At 41.8% G+C, this 26,353-nt stretch overlaps 1 protein-coding gene across 3 annotated transcripts in view; it reads left to right on the top strand.

Annotated features, from left to right (window-relative positions):
* tiam2a (TIAM Rac1 associated GEF 2a) overlaps nucleotides 1-26,353 on the top strand; it is a 109,819-nt gene that overhangs the window by 10,018 nt on the left and 73,448 nt on the right. For 2 of the 3 annotated variants that reach the window (XM_042501511.1, XM_042501507.1), the window contains exon 1: nucleotides 11,875-12,082. The gene's annotated coding sequence lies outside the window, so the exon portion shown is untranslated. Of the gene's footprint in view, nucleotides 1-7,881; nucleotides 8,036-11,874; nucleotides 12,083-26,353 lie in introns of those variants that run through there. The other variant, XM_042501510.1, reaches the window with a different exon arrangement.

Below are 26,353 nucleotides of genomic sequence, written 5' to 3'. Positions count from 1 at the left end.
CATAATTACAAGTTCAGCCGCACAGCAAAGCAACCAGTGTAACGATTAGTGGTGTGTGTCAGCTGTAAAAGAGGTTGAAAATTCCTTTTTAATGAGTGCTTAGTGGGTGGTTACATATGGGATGAGGATTCATACATTTTAAAAGTTTAATATTAGCACAATATAGCTGATGTGGCCACTGCCTATGTTCGGGACTGCATTCATCTGCTGTTCAGTTCAAGCAGGTCAAAGATAAACTTTCAAAATGTACGTTGTTTGCATTTAAGCAAAACTACCAGACATGTCTGCATGTGATTTTAAAATATGTCCGTGTAGAATCTAAGCTCTCAGAAATTCTCGTTTTTCACTGTTCAGGTGAATCCTGTTATGTAATATTCAGTTGATGCAGTGTAATCTATGCAAAGTGGAAACAGAACTTTTCAGCTTTTTCCCCCCATGTTTCATAGTTTATTATTGTTGGCACCACTTTCGCAAAGACAAGGGTATTGCTTTCCATTTTTCTCTAAACCTAGAATTGACCACAGTTTCCAGTGTTTCTTTGCTTGTTCCACCATCTGCCATTTCCACTACAGGATATAGTAACTGCAGAGAACTTACACTGATCCCGTAGCTGAGTATTATGAGTTGCAGCTATGCTTCTGAAGCTAATATAATAATAACACAGAGGCTCAGTAGTCTGAACTAGGAGGGTAAACTCTTTTTTGAATGATTCCCACATTATCTACGGCAGCCCATCACAGCTCTTTCCTTTCCTACCTTTCAAAATAAAAGCTGTAGACAAAAACTCTGCCTCTCATGCTGACCAGTGGGAACTTAATTTTGCTAAGACAAAATAGCTTACTCTTTATTCACAGAGGATAGCTATCAGAGAAAACAAAAACACTATCCTTTTCCTGTTTTGGTTGCAAAACAGTTGACACACTTCCTTTGTGTCAAAAATCAGTCCTTCCTTTTGCCAGGAGATCGTACCTGGTGGCAAACAGTATTGCATAGTAAAAGCGAAGCTTAAGAGGAACCAGTCTAAATGCCAGTTTTGCCATTATTCTATATCTATTACGTTGTGCCATCAATATTTGCCTCCTGATGATAAATTTAAACAAAATAAATTGTCTTTTTCCACTGTGTGGAGTGTTAACATGCAGCACTACACAAAAATGGATAACTTGATCAACCTTTGGCTAAACTGTCAAAAATCAAACTGATGTCAACTGCACTTCCGGGGAAAATCCTAAAAAGTAAATTTGGTCAAGAGAATATTTAGAGGGATATTAGTTCAGAACAAAAACAAGCTAAAACCAGAACCCTGACAAGATGACTGGATTGACCTGCTTGGGGTCATCAGGCCAAAATAATGGCCCCAGGGTTACTAATGTAAATGACATTAAATTAGATACAAACATAAATGTGCACATCTAAAAGAGTAAGATCTTGAAGTAAGTTATTTTCATTTAAACTATCACAGGCCTGAAGCTTACAGCGCCCTTTGAATTTCTGGGCCCTGTAGCAGTTGCCGATGTTGGTATTATCAGTATGAACTCGATGCTTCCATTGACCTCCTAAGTCACCACACCTAAACAACATTAAACCTGTTCAGGATGAAAAGACCCTGAGCCTTTCCTTCTTATAGAAAGCTCCAATATCCTGTTACCCACAGTTCAGGATTTGTACCACAACAGCACAAGATGCATGAAGCTCTTTGGAGGGGGGATTCTATACTTTATTATATATGTACTGTTTGGAGTTTCACTTGGTTTGTTCACCAGCCGTACATGCAAACACAAACTCTCAGTTGTCTTCTGAAGAGGAAGCACTGCCCTTTTTACAGAGAGGTTACCTTTATACACACACTTTGTTGTCAAATCACACACACACACAGAGCACACAGAGCACGCAGGAGAACTAATCCGATTTCACAGCCCAAATGAAAAGTCTTACATGCGCACATCCATTAGCTATTATTAGCTAAATAGGCTAATAGGTAAACACACACACACACACACACACACACACACACACACACACACACACACACACACACAAAGGGCTTCTGCAGAAAACACAAACACTAGGGGAGACCTGCTGCTGCAAAATGGAAACGTGTTGAGTGCTTTTCTTTTGTTCGCAGCTCTCCCACATGAATACACAGTCCAAGAAACACGCCTTTTGAAATGGACCTAAATATTAATCTCGCCGTTGCTCAGTGCCTAGTGAGCATAACTCAGCTTGAGTGACATGCCTAATTTTTCAAGTCTATGGTAATGTTTTTATGCACTATTTTTACAACCTGGTCACAGTTATCTCAAAAGTCTACAGTCAGTCTCATTGTAAAAATTGACATCCACTAGCTACAGACCTGTCAAGATTTACAGCACACAAGCTATACAGACTACGGGAATAACCCTGGCAGATTCAATCATTATAGTAATTTCACTGTATTTTTCTTTTTAATTAATTTCTTATTAAGCTATTTTAACTACATGAGCTGGTTAAAAACACTCTCCAGCTGACCTTTAAAAAAATGAGAATCCTTATATTTTGCTAAAAATGAAGCCACATGGTAAAAGTTGTTGGGGCCACCCTCACTATAGTTCATGGACCATGTAGACATAGAAATAAGGAAACAGTACTTAATCTTGTGTTGGAAAGTAGAAATAGTGTAGGTCGTGTTGTAGTTTTAACATTAAAAAGCATAGTTGTAGATTTTGGAAAGACGCAGGGGACTGATCCCCTCAATATATAGAAAATGAGCGTTTGTCCCCACCCCCAATAAAAACATTAAAGTAGAAGAGGACTTTAATTTTGACACCATTAAAGATATTTACACCATATATTGATGCAGAAAATCCATGAAGTGCTGCATAAAAATTCACCAAATGCATTATATTAAGTGCTCAAACTTTTGTGGCGTAGGACCCCCAAACCCCCGCATTTCAAATAATAATTCCCCCCCGCCAATGTCAACCTATGCCCTTGTTCAAAAGACAAGGCTTTCAGGATTAACTATTCTGTTTGGCAGATGTAATTTGAACTCAGGTAATGCTGGCTGGGGTTACTGCTGTGCAAACGTTCCCAAATCCAATTAAGAGCAGAACAGCTGCTAATGTTAGTGTTGACTTTGCTAGCATCCGGGTAGCTTACACAGTGTATAACACAGAGGGTGTGCGAGTCATGAACCTGCAACCCCACAAACCAGAAGTGGGAAGTCATTGTTTTGCAAATCACAAGGAAGTCTTGAATCTTTTCATTCAAATCCCGAGTCCTAAATTTTGAGTTCTGAGTCCTGAACAAGTCATATTGTAATGCCATTTTAATAGTGTAATGATTTATTGAATTTACATTAATTAAGTATGTTTCTGTCCTTTCTTGTCTTCAGCTCCTCACATTGAAAAAAAAAATCTGTTGAACTGTAAATCTTAATTTTTGTTTACTTAGTTTAGTTAGTTAGTCTGACTTAACTTGATCATCACAGAGGATTTTCACAAAGAGGAGATCTGCAAGTTTTTCTCTTACAATGTTTGAGAAAATACAAATATGACTGACTAGTTTGCAACCAGCAGAATACAGATATTTAGCACAGTGTACTTGATTTACAGGTCATTAAAACTTACAAAAATTGATTTAATTAATTTGTTAATTAATAAATGAACTTTATTATTTATTTATTGTTTACTTTATTATTATTATTACTATTATTATTACTTCATTTTCAAGTTGCAACAACTTCACAAAATTATGTAAATTTAGCTTAATTTTAAGTAAACTTAACGATTAGATTTAAAAGAAACATATATTAAAATGAATAGGTATATTTACTGAAATTTTTCAAGGCAATTCGTTTCCTAGATTTTTTAAAAGTAACTAACTTTACAGTGTGGTGGAAATTAGTCTAAGATATCTTTTATTTTCAAGTCAAAAGGAACTCCAAGAGAAAAGTCCAAGTGAACTCACAAGTCATTGGTGTTTTAGTCGAAAAGCAAATCTTTTTTAATTCTGCCAAGTCAAGTATAAGTCATCCAGTTTGTGACTTGAGTCTGAATTGAGTCCAACTTGGAAGTAATGTTTGGTCCTTACTGTAGGTGGTAAGCTGGTTTGCGGGATGTGCTAAGCACTGGGACTTACGTTAGAGCAGTTGCACTCACTATTTAATCCCTTCCTTGCGCTGTGGTTTTTTTGTAAAGGCTGAAAAATAGTCACAATTCTCCAAACTGTGTTGAATATCACTCTTACAACATTGTGGAGAAATCAAAAGCTTGACAAATCTGCCACAATAACTGCAGTTGATACCCAAGAAGACTTTAAAAAGTGCACGAGTCAGACTGAAAACTGAAATGTAAGCTTACCCGCACTCAAACTGTTCGTTGCCATGCATGCCTCCTCAGAGTCTGTAAACAAACCAGTCCAGACAGTTTGAGGGGGAAGTATCGGCTTTCCATTAACAGCTCCAGGTCACTCATTTCCTTCTTTGTTTAAAACCTGAGCAGCCAGACAGACAACCACCCCGCTTTGGGTTTGCGTTCTGTAAGTCCATGTCACGCTGGTAGGTGATGATTTTGTGGGAAAGACTCTGAGCAGTGCGAGTGTTTCTAATTAACAAAGTGAAATGAGCAGATTTTAACAAGGTAATTTTAACAGGCCTGTACTCTGCTCCCTTCACATGGGTGTGAAAGTGTTTCTCAGCGGGGAGCTAGGAAGTAATGGATGTGGGAACGTTACCTTAGCGGACCGGTTGAGGGACAATTGCCTAATGGAGCAATAATAGCCCATTTGTTTCTAACACCTTCGATATTATGCTCGGGAGCCACAGAGGCCAGCAGTATCACAGTCATTAATAGGTGGCAAAGATAGTGTGTGGTTAAATGTTGCAATTAAAAAATGTAGTTGTCTTACCCCACCATTAACTTTCTCCTTTGAGTTGTTTTTGTCTGAATCGCATGGCTCGTTTTCAGTTTGTCTGTTGCCCTTATTAAATTACGATGAGCAGAGTTTAGCTCCAGCTCGGCCCAATACAAATCACATTTCACTTCAGAGTGAATGATTGCATTTAGCTCATTGGAATCAGCCTTTGCCATTTTTTCCTGAATAGAGCTTTTGATTCGCGATGTACCTTTGTTACCTTGTAATATGTTATTCTCATTTGACTCAATTTGAGCTTATGATAACTCAATCAAGTGTCCCTGTGTTTGCTCTGGATTCCCCTCCGCTGGCCTCTGGCTGTGAGGCTGTGGTTGCAGTCATTCGACCAGGAGTGAAGAGATTTGAAGCAGCTTAAATTGTCACGCCAGCCCGAAGCTACAGACTGCTTCCTTATTCTCTTTCTGCAAGACTATAAAAGACAAGGCTTGTCCAGTCCTGATCTTTCTTTCATGGAGTAATCTCCCCACAGTCTCTCAATCATTTATATCCTTTTTCTCTCTCATGTGGGACATATTTGGCTACTTACATACACTCAACTTTGTCATTGTCAATTCTGCCCTACATTCAGTTAAAGTAGATGTAAAAAAAATAGACACTTGTGTCTTTTCTTGGGTGCATTTTTAGATCGAGGTCTGATGTCATGCTGACCGCACAGCGAGCTTTCCAGCATCAGTCCATCAGTAATATTTTTGTTTTCCATCTTTGGAAATATAGTGCTGTGCCACCTTGTGCCAGACTTGACATGGCCTGATGGGAAGACAAACATGTTTTTTTAGGAGAAGCAATTTTCTTGTCAGTCACTGGAGAGTGACAGTAATAGCCAAAGAGAAAATCCAGGGAATGTTTTCTGAGAGGAATTGGTAAAAGGTAGAAATTCAGATAAGACATCAGGGCTTAAGGGATGAAGAAAAGATGGTTGTTCGCTGAGTTTTCTTTGTGTAGCGCTGTAGCCTTAAGGGATCTGGTAAAACTATACAACAGATTTCCCTATTTCACACAACAGATGCTCGTATGTATCCACAAAGCTTATCTGAGCAAGCAAGGATTGGGTTATACCATAAAGTGGATATACTGTATGATAGTAAGTGAACATATTCATACAATGAAACTGATTCAACTGATTTGAAACTGACAGTTTCAAACCAAATAAAATTTGTGCTGCCAAACTAAATGTACTTTCTGTTTTATGCACTACATAAAGCACAAAAGGATTTTTAGATTTTAGAGTAAGTCTGGAGCTGCTCCATAGACAATCAATGAGAGCCTGATTTTGTGGACCCACACAATGTTTTTTCACTCTTTTTATACTTATAATGAGCTTTATTCTATATATTTATACGTAGTTCTCCAGTTCCAGACTTTATTCTTCATGACATCACAAATTTGAGTTTTAACATATTAGATCTGGGATTTGGGAAAGAGTTGATCATCTTCACTAATATTTGTGGACTTTCCTAGACTGAATTAATTTTGAAAATGAGTATATTTCAACTTAAAAACGATGACTCCACAATACAGGTTGCATATATCTTTGAGTTGCAACCTCTTGAACCAAAGACTGTTTTAACAACAAATTAGATTATTTGAGGTAACAAGAAAAATTTAAAAATTAATGAGAGGTATAAAAAAAAGTGTACCTGAAAAGCATTCTGCTTTTTCTTGTTGATTGTTGCCTGATCGCTCTTCATCTTTTGACCCTTTAGGGGGTTTCTGACCTCTAGGCTAGGAACTGCTGCTAAACAGTGTATTTTTTGGGATACATTTACTAATAATGAATGCTATACAATTCAAGAACCATTTCCGCAACATCTCCCTTTTCTTTCTGCTCCATGCTTTCATCACCCTCTTGCGTGAACTTCTTAAAACGATCCAGCACAATCCAATTCCTGCAGATGCAGTGGCCTCAGGTGCAAATGTGCTCTTTTATTTACCTGAGCCAAAATTGATTTTCCACAGGTGCAGCCTTACTTGCCTATTTTTGTTTTGCCTCTAACTTTGTTTTACAGTCCCATCCTCCCATTCATCAAATGGCTGTCTCAATCTCCTCTCCATATGCAGGGACACAAAACCTAATTCAGCTCCTCAGTCTGTCACACCCTTGTGACAGTTTCTTCACCTAGAGCTAAAGTAATCAACAGCTCAGGCACACCCAGCCCCCCTTCTCCGTGCCCCTTGTTGCTCTCCCTCTCCGCTCAGAAATGACATATCCCCGTGGCAGACAGACAGGATGCAACATGTGAGGGACAGATCCATCACACATGTAGTTTCCCACTCCAATACATTCATACATGTCTATATGTGGACTGATAGGCAGATCTGTCAAGCATCCACCTGCTCCATCATCTAGAGCTCCTACCGCTGGACTTAATTCTGCACAAAATGAAACTGTGGCTGATGTGTCTGCTGAGTCATTTTCACCAGGCTACGGTTCAAGGAATTGGTTCAAAAGGCCATTATGTGAAAGTCTTTTTTTTTTTTTTACAGAACTACAGTAAAAGGTCTGATTTTATCCAGCACTAATGGAATCACTTGAACAGGAGGTAAATCAGGATCTCTAAGTGCTCCGTCTGTCCTTTCAAGACCCCAATAACACTGGCGTGTGCGGATGGCCGCTGTGACAAACAGTTCACTCGTTGTCGTCATTGATTTCTCATTAGTTAGACCCTCAGGAGTCTGCGAGCTATCACTTGGATCAGATCTGTCGTGTTCAATTAAAAGCCTTTCCGAAAATGTCCCGGCTTTTTCATACCTTATCTTCTCCAGTCTTTTGTGTGTAAAGATTTCCTTTGTCTATTGTGTGAGCTGCTTCGGTCGCCTCTTTGTGTTTGCGGGTGCTTTCATGTTGCTGTATACTAAACAAGTAAGGAGTTGTTTGAGGGCGTGGCGGGACAGTGTCTGATTATAGCCCTCCCTCTGTCTCACACCTTATGACAACTCCTTTCCTTGTGTTTCCATCTCCCCCTCCAGACAGCCGCAGAGCACCTTCTGCACTGACCCGCCAGCCTTTGAAACAACCGTACAAGACAATTTTCTCTCAGCCGCAGTGAGTCATTAAAGGCTACATGACAGATGAGCATGGTGATAACGCGTGGACGCTGAGCAGGCCGACCCTCATACAGTGGTAATAATGTCATATCGGTACAATAGGCGGCAGTGAAGAGGGTGAGAAAATCACTTGGTAGGGGATCTGCAGCCCTCTCTTTTTCTCTCACATACACTAACACACACACACATACTATGACGACCCTATTAGAGTGGCCATAATAGCGGGACAAAGCGGTGACAGAATGGCTGGACTGGGGGTGTTGAGAAGCCTCAAGCCTCAAGAAAGGCGAAGGCACTAAGGTGTTCATAAGCACGAGTGCATGTGTGTGTGAGCTCATACCTGTCTGCCTATCTGTGGAATATTTGTTTTGCGTCAGCAGAAAAAAAAGAGAAAATGCTGGCTGAGCTCACTGATTTTCTGCTCCCTGTCGTGTTTTAGAGCAATAAACTGGCAATTCTAATATTTCAGCCATCACTGCTCCTCTAATAGTTCTTCTACGGGTTCATGGAGAAGGCGAGTTCAGGGTTACTGTCTCGTGTGAAGACGACAGACAGACAGAAAGAGATGATGGGTGGCAGGATGTCTGTCAGAGCCAATTATGTTTAATGAGATGCGGAGTGACCAGAGCTCCAGAGAGCTGCCAGACGGCACAGAGAAGCCTCTGTGGCCAGAATACATACAGAATGCTGCAGTAAACAACATTACATACTGGGTGGGGATCTGTAGCGTGTCATTGGTAACACCCAGTTTGCCCTGTGGATTACTGCAGTGATCAGGGTTCAACGTTCTTTTGGACTAATAAAATGATTCTTTGTTACATCACTGTTTACATCAGCCAAGATCCAATGTTTCGGCTTCAACACACGGTGCTTGCCATTTACCGTGGAGGTCAAGGGTTGGAGCTGGGAATGACATCATTCCAGAGTTAACCATGCTCCAACTACGCAAATTTGCATTTCCAAGAATAGTGAAGGCACGACCCGCCCTACTCTGCTGTACTTTGCCTTTTATTAGCTTAGCCTGACATTCTTACCCTGACCAGTCTCATTCCTCTCGCCTAAACCTTACTAACCCAACCAACAAAAGCAACAAGTGCTAGCCAGTCAGATGGAGAGCAGGGCGGGTCATACCTTTTTTATCCTAGGAAACGCAAATTTGCTTCTAGTTCAGCAAGTCGGAGAAGCTCAGAAAGCTTGCAGTGCTATGTAAAGTTCAGTGACAAATAGTTTTCCTTGTTTAAGATCTGTGACGCTAGCCTGTTAGCTACACCTGCTGTGTGAGGACCCAGAGGAGGTTTTAAACTGAAGAGATAATCTTGCATCAGGTCTGTATATCAAGTGTAGAAAATCCCTGTTCTTTGGAGCAGACATCATGTCTGTCTGCTTTCAGGACTGTCGAAGTGTAAAATTGCTTCTGGGGACAGCGCGGGGGCCATGTCCCATAGTGAGATACCAAAATTTATTTTGAAAGAGAACCAAGATGTTTTTAGCATTTTATTTTGAGCATGTAAACACCATAGCAACATTTCCACAGATAGAAGTTGGACAGTATTGTGTGTACAACTATTTTAATTAGACACAAACAAGAAAGAAGTACTTACTATTACAGCTTTAACTTTGGGCAGAGCAGCCATCTTGGAGTCTGAGGTTGGGGTTGGTGATGGTTCTCTGACTTTCTGAGTCAGAAATTTGACTTCAGGGGCAAAAGTTTCTGACTTCATGTTGCAAATGGAATGAACCATTAGCAATACAGTTCTATCCATGTTAACCATTGTTAGAAAAACCAGTTGATAACAACACATTTCATGTATTTTGCATAATTAAACACAGTAGCAACATGTCCAACAATAGAAGTGAGACAATACTGTATGTATGACTTTTAATGAGACACAATAAGATAGAAGTGCTAATAAACACTTTAATACAGCTTTAACTACTTTTGATGTGTGGACCAGTCATCTTGGATTTTGAGGTCGAGGTTGGTGAGCCTCCTCCGACTGTCCAAGTCAGAACTCAGACTTTACAGGCTTCGGAAACAAAATTAGTGACAGGAATTTAGATTTTCTCACTTCCGTTGGAAATGGAACACACCCACACAGTAATGATTTGCGTTCCCTCACAACATATTTTATCTGCGTAATCATTCGCCGCCCTTGAGGTGCACATTAAGATATTTGATTTTGAAAAACTGGAGCTGAATACCCTTTGGCTCAGTACAAGAAAAAGGGGGCATGAGAGGTTGCTTCTTGAGCAAGCAGATGTAGATTGATCTGTGATGAAAGGAGCAGAGCATTACAATATCTGCAGCTACAATGGGCAGCGGAGAGATAGGTATCTCCATATGGACCCCAAAGTAGCGGCTGTAACCAGGCTGATATGCAGATTAGATGGGTCTGGCTGGACTGACATGCCTGGCCAAAGAGCCACATTACGAAACACAGGGCTGGATTGTGGTTTATGAGCATTGCCAGAGAGATTGCAGGACGCAAGGCCTGGTCATCGCTGTGTTATCAGAGAGTGGAGGCATTTGGATGTGCATGACTGAAGAATGATGAAGTGAAAATGAAAGGGAGGGATGGATGCTTAAAGGTTAAGTCCAAGAATAACAATGACCATTTTCTTTACTGGCATGCTGTTTGATCATCAGAGGAGACAGAACCTGTTTCCCTTCATGCTGCTTATCAGTTCATTAGTCCATGTCACAGACAGGGTTGTTTCTGTTATGCAAAATATGCTCACCCTGTTCACCTCACCGAGCAAAACAGCTGTCTGAGAACCTAAGGGCAGTAAATGTTTTAGGTCAAGGGCTGCCAAAGAGATTCTCTTATCATAAATCCAAATTCAGTGAAAGTTTGTCCCAAGGAAGGTGAATTAATCCTGAACTAGGTGCATGTATGGTGGATCTGACAGAAAATCACACTTAGATACTTTGGGATAAACTTGTCATCTGCCCATATCTACAAGGACTGTATGCACTTACAAATATGCGTAGCAGGCATTCAATGTAGTTTAAACACAACTGCGTGTATGTCCACTATCTGCTTCCATTTTTGGACTCTGCGCCTTAATTCTTTTAAAGGTGTAGTCTTTTAGGATTGTACATCCGTACAGTTTGGAGACTCACAAAAACAGATTAATGAAAAGAATGGTTAGAATTGAAGCAGCAGAGACGGTGATATCTTGACTTTTAGTCCCTAGTATGGCAGGAGCTCCAACAACAGAAGTCCCACATTTCCTACAATGCAACTTGCTAACAGCCTATCTTTCAGGTGAAGGGATGATGGTTTTTTTTTAAGGTAAACACAGGAAGTTAGCATTTCCATGTCTCTTGACTTCCAATATTGAATGGAACGCAGCATAATTTCAGGCAACCTACAGACACCCAAAAACAAAGCAAAACATTGATTTTGGCATGAGGGAACCAGACAGGCAACTAATTTCTGGGTTAATTCCTGCACCATTGTAAGCCCCTTCTGTCAAACTCCACACCTCTAGTTTGTAAAAACAGGTTTTTCCTATAGTTAAGTATCAAGCCCAAGCAGATAAAACCCTAATGACATCAGCGGGGTTATTTTTTCAAACTTTGAGAAGCTTCCTCTGAGCCAGATAAGACATTTCACAACATTTTCACTTGATGAGTAGAAGACAAATAAACTGAAAACAAAGGTGTAAAATCAGTGGAGTGCCCCTTTAATTAAACAGTCGTGTAGCTTCATGGGATTTTGCGTGGGACCCTGATATATCCGTGAAGGACCCCTGAAGGTCCACGAACCTCTGTTTGGGAATCCCCACTTTATCGCGTTCTGTCACATAGGCCCATTACTTTTGATTAGTCCCCCGGTGCTCCACGTTGTTTCGAGATACACGGCCATCCCCCCTCTCACAGTCCGTCGGAAGGAGGAGTTTAACCCCACATTGTCTGGGAGGAGTCCGCAGTCTCTTGGCGCTCCGTCCCAGGAAGGTTTTGTCTGGAAACAGAGGAACGGTGGAAGTACACTCCAAGGAAATCCGATTTTTATGTTACTATTAAATTCAACAACGTTATATTAAGCGGTCGCGAGGAGGGAAGCACGCGAATGCTGCGAAAAAGTAGCCCGTGTTTTATCAGAGGAGACACCAGCCGGTGAGTTGCACGCGAAGTAACTTTGCAGTCACGTTGGATTTTAATAACGCCGCTCATTTCTCTGAGTGAGCGCTTTGTCCGCTCAAACACCTAAATGCATCTTATCAAGACAGTCGCACAAAGTTTGTCAGAAAGTTTGGAGTTGTTTGTGAAATATTCGGCTCTCATTTCACCGGCGACTTCTCATTGGTCGGTATGGGGAGTTATCTGGCTGCAGCAGCTGTGACTGAAATCAATTACCTGTGAAAACACGGTTGTTTCATGGTAAAAGGCGGTTTGCTGTACGACTGCACCATAATCTACTGTGAAAACTACACAGTAGCCTAGTTTTTTTTTTATTTGTGAGAAATAATGATTTATTTGTTTATGTTTGTAAACATGAGATAGTAAATTTGCAAGTGCGTGTGCTGATTTTCTCACTTTTCTCATGAATGCAGCATCCCTTGTTAGGTCTTTAATGGTGTAAAACTTAATTTAGTACCATAATTGAAGTAAAATGCATCCCATCTGCATGCTCAGCCTCAGTTAATTCATGAAACATCCAAACTAAAGGTATGTGCATGTCATTCTGTTGAAACAATACATCATAAGTGTGAAGATTTTCAACGTTCAGCTCACAGCAGTGCCAGCGTCCACATATTGCTCCTCATTCCTCCTTCTGATTTATGAACTGAAAGATTGGGAGTCGTTCCACTAACTGCCGGGTTGTGTTCTGCTGTTGTGTTCAGATGTGATTTACACTTGGCGTGTATTGTTGTTTGGCCGTGTGCTGGGGTGGAAGGGCTCTTCAGCTACAAACAGAGGTAACAAAAGGGCCCCGGGACCCCTGGAGGGAAGGGCCCACCCTGTGAAAACATACCCAAGGAGCTGGAGGAAGGGCCAGGCATGCCTTTTGGCATCCTCTGTCATGGTAACCCGTGCAAGCAAGTGTCAGTCTGACTGCTACCTTTGCATGTCGCTGAGGAGGGTTGTAATAATAAAAACACAGGCTAATGTTTGACTCACAGAGGCTGTCTGCCCTGGTTATTGATCTATCTGCTCGTGTGCAGTCTTGAGGAAATGTGAGATGTAATGACAATTAATGGGATTAATGATTATTGGATGATGAATTAGAAAGGTGGATGCACTGTTAATGGTAACTAGTCATTCTTTTCCAAGAATTAGGCTCAGCACATGTGAGCGCAAGAGAAAAGAATGTCTTCCGTTTATTTTTTTGCAGCGGGAACATGCTGTTTGATTGGTTTATATTTCAGCCCCCTTGCCTGTTTAATGGACTCTACATAAATAGTTATTTCCTTACATATAACTGTTGTTCTCATATGTGCACTCTCTTTTTCCTTTTGGTGGCCAGTAACAAAATCGCCAGGTCAGAAGCCATAGCACCACATTGCATGTTTTTGCCTTTTGCGCTTCACATTTTTGCGGCAAAGAAATCCTCAACCACAAGGAACATTATGTTTTTACTGCTCTGTTTCTCTGGGGTCTTGAACCAGAGTGATACTGATTGAGTGTGGCCCGTATTTTCCTTTTAATGAAAAACACAATCGTTTTTTACTTGTTCCCTTTTTCCTTTTGTCACACAAGTTGCGAATTTCAGCTGGCAGCGCTGTCAGTTGTCAAAGTTGTTTACCAGCGACAAAAAGAGATGCAATGTTACTCTCTCTCAGGGTGGCACAGAGTTGCTTCACAGGCTTCTGCAGTTCATGTCTTGTCTAATTTAAGTGGAAGGGCTCAGTAACATCATGAAACGGTGACATAATCACCACAGGAACGTCCCTCGTGAAACTGTTTTTGATGTCAGTTGATACACAGTGTGTGACTTTGGAATTGCGTAAAGAAGAACAATTTGATTGTTGTGTAAAAAGTACTCTCCTTGTCATTGATACTTTAATGCGCTGTGTGAACAGCAGCCTTCGTCAAGTTACAAATTTTATTCTCCTGTGTGTGAGTGCCCCTCATCGTTAATTCTGACGCACACTGGCCGAGAAACGCCAATGTTTCATGTCTTCTCCCCCGCACATTTTTCTCCATATAAGGTGTCGTGCATGTGAATTATCAGGCATGGGTAACATCTGTGCTTATTGTCACACGGGGATGAGGGCCTTTTGCTGTCTAGGTAGAGAGGCACTGCAGGGGGAAACCACAGGGCCTCCACATGCATATTTGAGACAAAGGGATTTGAAATGGAATCATCAGGTTTCTGTTTTTGTCCATTTTTCAGCATGTTCCCTCTCTCGATTACAATGTCTTTCCGAGGCTTCTGTTTCAGTGCAGACAGTCCGGTCAGCCGAGCATAATGGTGGCCTGTATGTTTCTATTTCGTACTTCTGTGGTTGAGATTATATTTGGCTTTTAAAGTGTTTGCTGGTAGTGTACGGCCAGCAGCGTCTGGAGTGGTTGCTATAAAAAGCAGGTGAACTAGAAGCTGGCGTTGACAGCATCTTGGCCGAGGCTTCTCATTTTGCTACCGCGCTCACCGAGGCGCCAACCAAAAGACACATGACTGGCTTTGACCCCTCTCTGGGTGTGCACAAGTGCAGGTCAAAGAGCTATCACCAGTATGACATTGACATTATCCGTCCAGTGTCATTTGGGCAAAAATAATAACTGTGACTTTTAAAAAAAGCCCAAAGAGAGACACTTTGTTCCTGTGCTGCATAATTCAGTGATTCTGAATTTAACTTGTTTTGCTGTGGCTACGGGGTTGGCGGACACACACACACACACACCCATCCACTTTGAGGGATTTGTTCAGTCAGCTGCACTTTGTGTATCTGCTCCAACATGAGATCCCCTGCTCTGCTGCACAAACAGGAACCTTCTGTCCAGCTCAGCAGAGCGACATGGTCTCATCCAACTCGAACCGATGCGCCCATTCATGCTCCTCTTCACAGCTACAACCCTCGGACCTTTGAGGAGATTAATGCATAGGTCTAAATTGAATTGCACTCCTTCTGGGGGTCACCTGCTAAAGAATGACTTGTACGGTTTGAGAGGAAAATGAAGATTAAATGGCAGCGGACGCTTTAACAATGTGTCAGATGAGATTATGGATTAAGACTTGCTGTGCAGGTGATTGGGTTGTAGGTGAAGAAGCGAGTGAGGTAGCTCTTTAAACAGTGCCACATGACTTCACTTGTGAGTAACACTTTCATTAACCCCAGAGAAATAACTGCAAGACATGTCATTACCATTCTTGTATTGATGGTCATATAAATCATATGGTGAATGGTGTGCATGAAGCCAAATGCCCCCGATGGCAGCAGTTGGGTAGCAGTGCATGTAATTCCTGTGGGCTTACCAGACTGCATACAATATTTCAGTCTGGAAAAGGCGCTGTCTCAGCACTTTGAACCCGACCAAGTGATTTACGAGCCGCGGATGTACAAGAAGTAGTTTGATTATCAAAATGTAGGAACAATAAAGCAGAGAGGACAAGTAGTATTGGGGGCAGAAGCTATTTGCTGGTGTATTGATCTCCATATGATAATCTTAACAATTCAATTGCTACAGAGAACCGTGTCAGAGCATGTAGCCCCGATAGGGGCTGGTATGAAACCAAAAGAAAACAAAAGAAGAAGGGTCATTGAACAGATTAGGCAACAATTTTTTTGAATTAGAGAGATGACAAAATTTGGGAACTTCTGTCTGTAAGTGCCGAAGCCAAAACAGACAACTTCAACGAATGGCAAGAGACTCTTATATATAAAGAAATTACCAACCGGTTATTTAATTGTGGTGAAATCCATGTCATGTCCTGCCTCCTACATGCTCTACCCAGGCGCTATCCTTGGCCCTAAACCAAACTGAGAATTTCCAGTAGTTGAGAACATTTCTGACCCAGACAAGCTTCTGTTGTGTACTGCATGTTTGAAAGGGAAACTGTGGACAATGCCGGTACCTGTTTCTTCAGACATTTTCCATAGTTCATATGAGATATAGCTTCTTATTTCTTCTTCAAAAGACAGCATGTGTAGGCACATTCTTTGGTGATCAACAGCCCTGTTTGTATGGAAATACCCCTTTGTGCACCCCCCTCTTCTTGGCTCAAAGCCTGCTTACCGGTCAATCCTTATAACAATAGAAATTGAGATTGATCTGCCCCACCTCGGCCCAGTAGCCATAAGGTCTTACTTACTATCCTTGCCCTATTGGAAAGGCAAACACAGCTGGTGCTACAGGCCAAAGTGCTCGCTGCTTGGATGTTCACTCGGCGCCATGTGTCTTGTGTTGCCCCCAATGATGGATGGAGCGAGTTCTGGGTACACATTTACTCCAGCACATCCCACCTGCTCACCAGTGGGAGGAGATTTTGTTGTCTTTGATGCAGGTTCAGAAGCTTACTGAAACGACTGATTCTGCTAATATATTCAGAATTATCTGTTAAATAATCTAAGCTGCGTTCATGTCTTTGAATTGCGTGGTGATAATTGTGCCAGATCTCTTTACTTTTTGTAGTTAATATAGATGAAAAATGTATGCACTGCCGTAACCCGAGCATTATCCCATCACGACATGATTCTTCTGAAAGATGATAAATGATGAATTTTAGTCCCACAAAGTTCTGAAGTGCAGATGGAAAAGAAATCAAATCCAATCACTGACCACACATGGATCTAACTGTGTCCAATACCCCATTTATCATAGTCTACCTTTAGCGCCAATATATTCGTCATCAGTCATCACACCACAAAATTTCTTTAACTTTGCAGTCTTACAAGATATTGATGTGTCCCTTCTTTTGCCTGCTCAGTGTCTCGCTCCACTGAACTGCACTGGGCATGACGTGCCCTTATCTGCCCAGTTTCCTGGGCTTTGTGGCAGACATGAAGTACTTTGGGGAGGGTCTTTGGCAGCCGTTACATTCGTGTTTTGTTGAGGAACATTTTCAGGCTCATTAGCACTCCTCTCCCTGTCCAGCCACCTCCCTGCCTAAGCAGTCGGTGGTTTGATCTCAGAGCAAGATAAGCCCTTTTCTCCACTTCTCAGTCTCCGAGCCTTGTCATGTTGGTTCAGTCATTTGGCGTCCAGCCAGCGTAAACAGAGGCAGGGTCCTGATTGCTTTGGGTCAACGGCAATCCTGGCATCTACTCAGTGAACACGCTCAATTAAAGCTTTCTTGAAAATCCTTTTCTCCAAAGAGGTAAATGTATCCAAATAACCTGTTTCCTGGGGTGATATCATTGTCAAGGCTTATTTGACTGACATGCCTTTGCTGTCAGGAGGTAAAGGATGCCATGCATGTCAAGATAAGAGCAAAGAAACAGTAGTTTTTGGAACATTTTATCCATTTCATCAGTTATTGCAGTCTGTGACATGGCAGCAAAATAGCATAATACTATGCAAGACATCCTAAAAGCCAAGTGGTGTGTCGGTCAGGCTTCAGTGAGAGACCCTGTGTGTGGGCTTGCTTATTTTTACAGCACCCTCTGGATGCCCAAAGAATGACTAGTATTTCTCCATTTCTCACTATGGTTGGATTGGGTTTCCTCATCGCCCAGAAACATCCAACTTTACTTTTCTCTCCTTTGATGGCGCCAAGACACGATCTCTGCTTGGCTGTTACATAAGAGCTGTTTAACCCAGAGTTCACTCTCTCTGGCCCAGGGGGAACGACTTACTCACACCGTCTTGCTCGCTCTCCATGCCACCCTGGCTGCACAGCACACGGCTCGGGTGGTTTTCCACAATTGATGGGCGCAGGTGCAAAGCCAGATGCAAAGGACAGTCTCGACTGTTCTACCCAGCAAGTCTCGACCAATATTCTCAAACCAATATTGAAAGGAGATGCCCTTTCAAATGAAAGGAATTAAAGTGCATCTTTCTAATTTTTGCTTCCCAGTTCTGCCACATTTTTGCCACCATACATGCCATCAACTCAGGCTTAACAAATTACACAAGAGCACAGGTTTTACACAAAGTCAAGAAGGTCAGGCTTATCACTGGCAGGTTTCTCCATGGGTTGATGCCAAGTCAAGCAGATTACGTGAAGTGCAGGTCGCTGCTCAGCTTGTTGCAACCTGGGATAGTCCTGCAATATTAATACGTCTTCTTCCTCAAACAGTGTTACAGCAGATGCCAACGGATCCTCATAAATGCTGCTTTTTAAAAGTTTTTTCCGTCATGTGGGTTCACTGTCATGTCAGGATTATTAAAACTTGCCACTCACAGAACATCAGTGGAATGTTACTGAATCTGTGAATCTTACGGTATGATATTGGAGAGGAGACGGAGGGCGACCAGTTCGCCAGCAGACACGTGTGTGCTGTGTGTACAGGGAATACCAGAGGCTATTAATGTTATTTGACATTCAACTGTCATTGGAGAGGCTGACCCCTAATGTGTCTGTAGCTCGATCCTAATGTTATTAAAGGTGCTCGAGCCAAGAAAGTGAACTGCTTGGTTTAAAAACTCACTAATCTGTGCCTTCTGTCCAAGCACTGCTACTTTAATGATAATAAAAAAAAGGTTGTCAGAACGTCTAGACAAAAATACTGCAGGTTTTATTGATCCTGGAAGGCAGATTTGTTTAAAACTTTTGACAAAACTAAGCTAGCAGTTTACCCATATTTCCAGTCTTTATGCTAACAGTATCCTGTCCAAGTGATGGCAGTATCAGCAGCTGGAATCAGGTCAGTTTATTTAGCCCGATTTCTTTAGGCGTGCCAAGATTGGGCCAATGCTGGTCCAGGTCATTTTTGATAACAGCCCAGTGATCACAGTCTCAGCAGCTGGAATAGTGCCAGTGTATTGGCCAGATTCTGGGGTGTCTTTAATCCTGCCTCTTAGCCGAGTAGGGCCACCGGACACGGACAGATTCATTTCTTCTGGCGTGCTGAGTTTGGGCCGATGCTGGCCCAGGTCGTTTTGGCTAACAGAGCTGCCTCAGACTTAGTTTTTACTGTACAAACATGAGAGTGGTATGAATCTTCTCATCTAACTCTGCCCTCAGAAGTGAGTAAGCATATTTCCCAAAATGTTGAGCTGTTGCTGTAAAGAAACATCACTACAACTCCAGCTTGCTAGTGTGAAAGCAAAACATCTTTAATGCGTGAAATAGAACAAACACATTTGAAAGCTGTAAAATTAAAACAGCCTTCAGATGACTTGTGGTTTTTGGTTAGACTTTGTGCTTTGCTGCACGGTCTGACCCCACCCCTCCTCTGAGTCCTAGCCATCATAGCTAGGACAGTAGCTCGTATGGGTCATCTCACTCAACCCCTTAAACCTCCCTTGTGGTTTAACCCACTCAACAGAACCATTGTTGGCTTTTCCACATAGATCTCCCTGGATGTGGACGACATGTGAGCGTGCAGTGTCTACAATTTAGACTGGCTCTCTGTGGTAAAAGAGGGAACGACTGACTCACAACTACAAGGGATGTGCATGTGTGCGTATTAGAAAATCACTGCAAAAGTATGTGGGGCCACCGTGGCGCACATGTTGTATAGCAGCTCTTCTGCTTGCATTCTTTCTAGCTGAATAACAAGAACTCTGTGTTACACGGCATAACTCTCTCAAAGCCTTCATCATCAGTGTTGATGGAGAAGCTGTGTGTGAACCGCCTGTTGGCTGTAAGTTTTGATCTCATCTCATCTGCTTTCATGATATGAGTCCTTTTGCTAACATATCAAAGAAAGAAAAACACTTCGCTTAGAGCACTTCTTTTCTACACCCAGCAACCTCCCTTTTATATACTCATTGATATTCGCCTTGTATGTGACAGGATCTAGTGTAAAGTGAATGCATACAGCAGTGAAGTCATTCATTATAAATCATTTCCCCTTTGGAGGGTGAAATCATTTATTCACAGTCTCACAAGGTTAGTGATCCAAGGAGCACGCCCTGACTGGTGACTAATAGGTGGCTGATGTAGTGTCACTCAGTCCGCTGACTTTGGTGTCTGGCTTATTGCAATTCATTTTTTCTGTCAATATAAAAAGTACTCAAAGCTTAATTTTTTCTTATTTTGCTTTAGGTACCTTTGCTCTCATGTTGGCAGCTTTCATCAGCCAATTCTCTCAGCTCAGATGTCTGTTTCTACCCGGCAGAGTTTAACTGTAAAAGAATGGCTTTAATAACTGAGATATTTTCTTGAAGCTATTTTGAAAACCGCCCTTGTCTCTTTAGGCGCTCGTCCTGCTCCTCACTAGTAATTTTGTGTGTGTGCGAGCGAGCGGGCGGTTTCGCCTCCGACAGCAAGCCCTGTGGTCTGCTCGCGTGGAGCCATCGGCCTCACTGGAAACTTGTGGTTGCCCCCTTTTTTTAAAATACTAATAACAATATTATACAGTGCATAAATTCGTACTGGCAAGCCCGGGCTTAAACTAATAATAACATTGTGGAGAAATGCCAGGAACTGGGGTTTCCTGACAGTTAAGATGATTGTTACAGTTCAGGGAGCTGGGTGAAAAACTGTACTTACACAGTCAGGTTGTATTATTAGCCTCATGAATCATTTTGTCTTTCACTCGATGAATCGTGTGTTCATTTTTCCTATGACTGATGAAATCTTGAGTAAGGATGTGGAAGCTTAAATTAACACATTTCAACCTTTTGTTTTTCAGTGGCATGCTTAACACCTAATTGGCCCAAAAGAAAGTAGGTTGTTAGTCATTGGACAGCTTTTCTGAAACGATAAGTGTGTGTGTGTGTGTGTGTGTGTGTGTGTGTGTGTGTGTGTGTGTGTGTGTGTGTGTGTGTGTGTGTTTTAGTGTGTGCGTGCGGGTATTTGTGTAGAAGGGGGATTGCCTAAGTGCACATGTTGGGTCCCAGACGTGCCTCCTGCCTTTGCTAATCATGCTATCATATAATGCCACAGGCTTTTTTCGAAGCCAACAAGTATTTTAACAAGCTGGAAGACTGCACTCATTCTTTCCGATCTTTTACCAGCATCAGTATCACCGTGCTTAATGTCTAGGCTTTTTTGGCACGTTGTGCAATACACTTTGGCTAGCCACAGGAGTCTGAGGCCAATATATGTTTGAACGTATTTTGAAAAATGTTGAAAACCTTCGTCGTCCATATGCTGTTTGGTACATTAGAGTCTCTTTGATGTAGACAAAGGAGCCTCAAAGCCAGGTCAGGTTTGACTGTTTAAACCACTATATGCTTTTGTGGTCATTATTGCTGTTTAAAGTGAGTTACAGTGTATGGATCTTTGCAGTGTGTATTGTGAGAACACCCCCCCTCTGTGCTCTTTTGTTATTCTCTTGCCTGGGTGGCAGCACTTTCTCTTGATCATTCTGGAGTCGGGTAATCTGTGAATTTTTGCAGCGACTTCTTTTTTCATACCTTCTTCTCAGTGGGTGTGGGTAAAACAGTTTCTCCGTATCTCCAGCAGTAATGAGAGGAACAGTGGATGGATTGTAGTCAGGCGTTTGCCTTAAGGGTTAAGTATCCATCTCCATTCCCTCTAAGCCCACCCCTGCTTCGGAGGGAACGGCTGTGAATAAATACCACCCTTGTCCTCTCATAATGGAACAGCTTGACCTTTCGTGACCTCTACTGGTGGGAGCATCTGCCTGTCGATTCCACCAGCCCATCCTGTGGGACATCACCGGACTGTCGCATCTGCCCGTGTGGTGTAATTCAATTGGTCGAGGAATTTATTTTACAGAGTAAAAATTAAGGGCCGGCCTATAATTTTTCAGTGACACAAGCCCCAGCTCGGATATGCCTCTGATTTACAGTCTGCAGTCGTGTGAAAGTTCTTGTTTCTCTGTGGGCACCGCGCATAACGACTGCATAATGAGCACGGCCCTCATTGACATTCTTGAGCCTCCCTATATGGATGGGATAATAATGAGTTTGGCAGAGGCCTTAATTTAATCATGTCGGTAAAAGTGGTGCACATGTGGCACAGCTGCTAGCGCTTAGCAGAGCCTTGCCATGGCCTTAGATGAGGTGCCACTCGGTGCCCGCATTGGCTCGTCTCTGTGTTATCAGTCTTTATAAACCACATTCCTGAATGAAAAGGCTTTGCAGAGCCGGACAAAGGAGTTTGTTTTGCAAAGATTTGCCAGTGACTTTTCTGCCACAATCGAATTAGTTCACGTGCCCCTGCGTCCGCGTGACTAGAGAAACTGGTTTAGGTGTTTTTCTTGCAGCGGACACAGGTCAGTCTTTGTTGTCGCGTTTATTTAACTTTCCCACTTAAACACGCCACTGCTTGAGTGCTTTGTTGAGCACCTGTTCTGGATTATAGGTCGATAACGGCTCCCGGCTAATTTCTTGTGATAATTCAAGAGTGAAATCTAATCTCACCTTTGCCATTTGGGCCACTTTAGAGTGAGCCTTGCAGAACTCCTGCCAAAATGTTTCTGCTTGACATGAAAAGGAGTCGCAGAACAAAGGCACAAACTGCACATGTGTGTGTTACCAAGAAAACTTTCTCCAAACAGGTTTCACACTATACTTCCACAGAATTGCATTTTAACCTATGACACAGTTTGGGGACAGAAACTAGGTCATGCGTCGTCTACCAACTAAAACATGTGCTGGGAAAAAGGCAAAGCAGACATGCAAAGATGTTTCTAAACACTCAGTGAAGGTGTTTAACCAGTTTGTGAGCACGGAGCTCCTCCTCTGTATGATGTGTAAAATGTGGCCTTATTTCTCACAGACAGACACATTTTCTCCACAGTCTAAGGTTAATGGTAATTCGTGGTTTTTACACTCTCGGGTGTGGTTGTTTAGTGGCTGCTGTAATGAAATCAACTCTGTTGAAGCTGTTTCAAATAAAGTACATTAGCTTAAATGAAATGAGCAGTGGTGCATTGTGACTTCTACTGGATTACTGTACTTAAAGGGACCGTTTACCCTTAGATAAAAAAACAGTCATATTTATCCTCTAACCCTTTGTGCTATTTGTCAGTGTAGATTGATTTGGCGTGAGGTGCCGAGTCTTGGAGATGTCAGCCATAGAGATGTCTGCCTTTTCTCCAATGTAATGGAACTAAGAGATGGCACTCGCCTTGTGATGTTCAACGCACCAAAAAATTGCATTTGAAAAAACAGTAATGTCTCTCTCCAGAAATGATGTTGAAAGTTTCAGTTTTGATTTTACATTTGCCAAAGGCATTTAAACATAGCTTTGTGTTGGAGTTTTATGTTACAAATTCTAAATATTGACAGTAAGATTTTCCCTTTTCATTGTAAATGCATATTGGTTCCAAATATCAATCATTGTTCTCAATAATTACTAATAATTGGTATCTGTATTGGCCCTGAAAAACCAATATCGGTCGACCCCTAACACTGAACTAACTAACGTTACAGCTCAGCTGAGGATGCCATTTATTTGCACATCTTGCACTGTCGTGAGCAAGAGCCTGCACAGTTCTTCAAAAAAAAAAAAAGTTTGTGCGCAAGAAGCGCAACAAGCTGAGTGCCATTCCTTTCCATTATATTGGGGTTATGGCAGACATCTCTGGTATTTCAAATACTCCTCAACTCACACCAGAACAATCTAGATTGATAAATGGCACTACAGTTAAGAGGAAAAATGTGTATTTTTGATTTTGGGAGGAACTGTCCCTTTAAGGAAAGTCCTGAATGCAGGGTTTTAATTGTAACAACGTATTTTTCACTGTATTATTGCTACTTTTGCCGGAGTGATCCGAGTAGTTCTTCCACCACTGCAAATGACCGAAAAAAGCTTCTGTACAAGCTCATATGTGCACATAGGTGCTTGCCTGTATCCTATGCAGATATTTAAGAGCCTGCTGCGTGCACAGAGAAACCTCACACATCCAGATCTGGTGGCTCTGGAGATGAGTAAAATTTCCATGTGTGTGTGTGTGTTTGCGTCTGGCTCCTCACCAGCTGTCTCACCCATCATCAGTGCCTTCAGGATGCTGAGCAGACAGTCCAGCTCAGATTTCCTCTCCTCTTATCTGCTCTGTAAGTCTGTCTCGGACAGTAACAGATACTGTATATTAGGGCCAGCTGGGCTTGAAGCTGCAATAAAACAAATTGTTTTGGTTAATGATAACAGGAGCAATAGTGTTTCTGCCTTCCTGTAAAGGCAAGATTGCACTAAGCTGGTTTTATTTCATAACCTGTTTATTGCTTCGGGAATTTACCCACCTTTGATCGACGGCCAGCTCAGCAAAGAATATTAGTTATTCTCCGTCTTCTGTGGAAAGCCAGTCGCTGTGAGCAGCTTTACGTCAGAAGCTTGTTACTTTATGTGGAGATTTACATGAGCTTTCTTCGCATGTGAGCTCAGAAGCGTGTTTACTAAAGCTGTGTTATAAGTAAGATGCTTCCTTTTTTAGAGGCTGAACGAGCATTTAAAGAAATGTATAAGCTGAATGTGTGTAAACACGTATGCGTATAGGCTCCAGGTACAGCAGGACTGGTCTAAACAGGGTTGATTTCACCTGATGGATGGTTTATTTAGCAGTCCAGACTGTGGTCCTGTGTTTACAGGGCTCTGATGTAGGTCTGTGACCTGATGCTGACAACCTCTCTGCCTTTATCCTGCCATCTACAGCCGGTCGCCTAGCTCCATTCTGCTCTGCTGGAGACGAGGATGTATGTTTGTCTCACACAGGCTGGACAGTGTGATGAGAATACTAAAGCCTTCCTGGTGAATCATCATGATCATTTTCATTTTTAAACAGAGAGAAATTGCATTCCTGTGACGCCTAATGCATTTGTGATGTAGTTTGGATTCACCGCAGCAAAAAAAGGTCACTCCTAATAAGCGATGCAGTCCTGGAATTAGTTTTAAACAAGTTTAATCCTCCGTTCTGGTGGAGAGGGATAATCCTCCTGGTTTGCACTTCAATTTCACTTTTTTCAGACATTTCTTAAAGTGTCAATATGTTGAAACACGGCAGAATAAAGTAGACCCCAGCAGCTTTTAACATGAAAAAAGCAAGCTGAGAGGCAATTGATAAGGGGTTTTAGCTGATAACTGTTAATTGGTTAACTGTCTCTCCGGTTAACTGTTAATTGGTTAACCACAGAGAATATTTGACTGGTTTCACATGTTGATCTATAGGTTAATTTTGCTATTCTTCTTTTTACTGTACTGCACACCACTCCACTCAGGTCTGGTAGGAGTGAGCTAGCTAGCTAACTTAAGCCTCATTCCCAATGCACAAAAAACCTGTTAACACCCGCTAACATCTGGCTTTTTAATGCAGTGAGAATGCATACGATCTGCATTCACACCCGTCCAAAATGACTCTGCAGTAGTCATGGGTTTTTATTGTGTCCGGCTTAGATCGTCGTGAATCCGCTAATTTTAGCTCTTTAACTGGCGAGATGCAATGAAGTTACACCACTAATTACCATCTGTCTCCTCCTAAGCAGCGCTAAAACACTGATCCAAATTCATCTGCACCGAGTTTGAAAGCGAGACAGAATCAGTATGCGATATATAAAGAACAAGAACTACTGAAAAGTTTTCAAAGACCTCTGTTCCTTTCTACTGTTGACCTGTTCTCCTGCCTGTCTGTGACGTCGCACGGACACACCAACAAAACAACCCACACACACACGCACACACACAAAAACTGACAGCCTCGTGTGTTGTTTGCTGGTCATGGGAATGCAGTATTTTTTGAGTTTACCTGTATTTTAAAAACCCACGTGCACATGCTAACTTTCGTTGGATAGCAGTGTTCTTGGGAGTATGGCAAATAATAGAATAGAATAGAATAGAATAGAATATTCCTTTATTGATCCCCCATTGGGGGAAATTCCAAATGTTACAGCAGCATGAAAAAAGAAAAGTGAAATGTAACAAAGAAAATAACAATAACAAGTAACAATAAATAAGTAATAAAATAAGTATGTACATAGAGGAAATAAGGTATGTACACATAATAATAATTAAGTAATAATGCTGTCCCTTCCCCACAGTGCTGCTGTGGACACAGGCGACCAGTTGCCCCAGCTCTCCCTGATGAGTAAGCGGCTCAAATTTGAGATGTAAAACCCATTTTAGCATTGTTGACTATGTTTTATCAGCTTTAGTTGTGTCAGCACAGCTAGTGGTACCAACATACTCAGCAGTGCTTAAAGGGCTTTGTGCCCAAAATGAAGCCTTTTACTCACCTGTGCACACCTGGCCAGCTGTCTGATAGCATGGCTTACAGAAAATAAATAATAATAAAAAGCAATAATAAAAAAATAATAAAATTCCATCACTTCTAAATAGATAGTGCTTTGAAATGTAGTGCTAAAGCTCTCTCAGTCAGTGGAGCGCCACATTAAAAGCATACGCTATTACTTAAACAAAAGTTTTGGCCTGTT

The sequence above is a fragment of the Plectropomus leopardus genome, chromosome 14 (genome assembly GCF_008729295.1).
Source record: "Plectropomus leopardus isolate mb chromosome 14, YSFRI_Pleo_2.0, whole genome shotgun sequence".
NCBI classification, from domain to species: Eukaryota; Metazoa; Chordata; class Actinopteri; order Perciformes; family Serranidae; genus Plectropomus; species Plectropomus leopardus.
The sequence above is the reverse complement of the archived record's forward strand: the minus strand, read 5'-3'. Positions and strand labels throughout refer to the sequence as shown.